Here is a 3,043-nt window from a genome sequence, read left to right as displayed (position 1 = left end):
ATTACACTTACTTAAGTTTACTTAGGTACATGCATTTCATAGTAGTTTGGGTATGAGACACTTGGGTGTTTGTGCCACATTGGGATAGTGTGTGTAGGAGAATTTCCACCTTTTGTGGACTTATCTTGTTGTTACATTCCACATTCAGTGGGTGATCGACCTCATGTGAAATATTATATTGTTTCTCCTACCTACGCACACCTATTTCCTGCCTACCCTTGTTTCTTATTGATCCACATGTCATGTTTGTGTGCTCACATATCCCTAGCCTTGCCTATATGAGCAGGCTCATATTCATTGTATGTAACGATTAATGATCCCGTTGATTAGTATTTTCTCTTGATAGAATACAGTTTATTTTATCATCTATTTTCTCTCTCTTATTTGTGCTTTTCATTGAGCTCTAGATCTTGGCAAATTCTCACACTAATTTGTATTCATTCATTAATGTTGTAACAAGTTGAGATGTGAGCTATGCTCCTTGATCTGTGACAATTTCTCCAGGAACTCCATATCTTGTGAAGATTTCTTCATATAAAAATTCAGCAACTTTGTTATCTCTTGCATGTTTCATTGCCTTAGTTTCTACCCATTTGGTGAGATAATCAGTACAAACCAAAATGTCGGAATTACCATTAGAAGGTGGATCAATTGGTCCTACAAAATCAAGACCCCACTTGTCAAATGGTATTACCACCACTTGAGGATGCAAGGGCATCTCATCTAATCTGATTGGTCTTCCCATCCGTTGGCATCTAGCACATTTCTTTGTATACCTGACTGCATCTTTATGAAGGGTTGGCCAATAATAACATGTGTTAATTATTTTGATAGTTGTTCTCTTAACTACAAAATGTCCCCCACAGGGTTTATCATGGCATGCATGAAGTATGTCATAAGTCTCATCTTCTCTCACACATCTTCACATTATCTGATTCGGTCCTATGTAAAATAAACATCCTGCTATCCAAGTGAATTTGGAACTTTTCTCAACAAGTAATTTCCTTTCTTTTGGAGAAAAATGAGAGGGTACCTTTTGAGCAACCAAATAATTAGCTATATCAGCATACCATGGTGTTTGAACAACAATAGAGAATAGATGCTCATCTAGAAAGGAATCATCCAAAATGGGTGATTCTTGGTTTGTTGTTAAGCGTGAAAGAAAATTTGCAACGACATTTGCTCTTCTTGGTTTGTCTATGATTGTGATATCAAATTCTTGCATTAAAAGAATCCATCGAGCCAACCTTCCTGAAATTGAAGGTTTGTTCATGAGATATCTAATTGTTGCATGGTCAGTGTGGACAAAGACTTTATATCCAGTTATATAATGTTTGAACTTATTGAGAGCATAGATAACTGCCATCATTTCTTTCTCTGTTACTGTGTAGTTAAATTCAGCACCCTGCAAGTTTTTGCTGACAAAATAGATTGCATGTTCCATTGTTGTCTCTTTTTGTCCTAGAACAGATCCAATTGCATGATCAGATGCATCGGTGTGTATATGGAATGGAAGTTCCCACTTAGGACCTTGAAGTAAAAATGCATGAGTTAATGCTTCCTTCAACTCAGAGAATGATTTGCTACATGAATCTGTCCACTGGAATTCTGCATCTTTAGTGAGAAGTGTATACAGTGGTGCTGCAATTTTATTGAAATCTTTGATGAATCTTCTATAATAACCTGCATGGCCTAAAAAACTCCTAACATCTTTCTATTTTGTTGGTACAAGCAAATTAGAAATAACTTCAATCTTTGTTGGGTCTACTTGAATTCCTTTACAAGAAAGATAGTGGCCAAGAACAACACCTTCCTGCATCATCATAAAACACTTCTCACTATTTAAAGACAAATTGTGATCCTCACATCTTTGTAAAGTCTTTTCCAGGTTACTCAATGCTTTCTTCAAAAGTACCACCATAGGTAGTGAAGTCATACATGTATGTCTCCATGCAGTCGTGAGATATATCTGAGAACATGCTTATAACTGCCCTTTGAAAAGTAGCTAGGGCGTTACATAAACCAAATGGAAGTACTGAATAGGAATAGGTCCCCCATGGGCATGTGAATGTTGTATTTTCTTGGTTCTTAGGAGCTATTCTTATCTGGTTGTATCCATTGAAACCGTCTAAGAATGAAAATATTTCTTCCCTACCAAGGAGTCCAACACTTGGTCAATGAAAGGAAGAGGAAAGTGATATTTCTTAGTTGCAGCATTAAGCTCCCTATAATCTACACAAACTCTCCACTTTCCATTTTTCTTAGGAACAATAACTAGAGGTGATACCCATTCACTATTAGAAATGGGATATATAAATCATGCATTGAGTAACTTCTGTAATTATTGCTTAACTCTTTCCCTTAATGCAGGGTTGATTCTTCTTTGAGGTTGCCTCACTGGTTTACAATATTCTTTGATGTAGATTTTGTGTGTGCACAATTTAGGATGCAACACTTCCATATCTATGTAGTCCCAGGCAAATGCTTCCTTGTGAGACTATAGTATTCTTGTTAGAGACATAGTTTGTTCCTGAGTAAGGTGACTATTAACATTCAACCATTTATCTGGGGCCACTTAAACTTGCTTAGTTAGCCCTATTATAGATGTTGCAGGAAAATGTGGAACCGTTACTTCATGCGGCAACAATGTATGCAACAAATTGTTACTACTTATCAAATTGACATTAGTTTTTATATTCAAAGTCATATTATATACTCTAGTCAGTTAACACTACCGAATCTTGCAGTCGGTACACATAGAGAAGTCAGTATGCACAATCTAGTCAGTTATAGAGGAAAGCAGTCACAAAACGCACTATACATCGAGTTGTCTACCGAGTATCTTTATGACTACTGAGCAGGAAAGATGACACACCGAGTTGATATACACTGAGTGAAAGGTGTTACTAGATACATTGAACCTGGACATGCATATGAAAATGTGTTACAAGATCGAGGCACATCTAACTGTTATTACATTGGAAATTGCACCAGAAGATTGTGTATGATTTTGAGATCAATCTAACCAATGAAATATTTTGTA

Source organism: Cryptomeria japonica, chromosome 5 (genome assembly GCF_030272615.1).
Source record: "Cryptomeria japonica chromosome 5, Sugi_1.0, whole genome shotgun sequence".
Lineage (NCBI taxonomy): Eukaryota > Viridiplantae > Streptophyta > Pinopsida > Cupressales > Cupressaceae > Cryptomeria > Cryptomeria japonica.
This window is presented reverse-complemented; position numbering follows the sequence as displayed.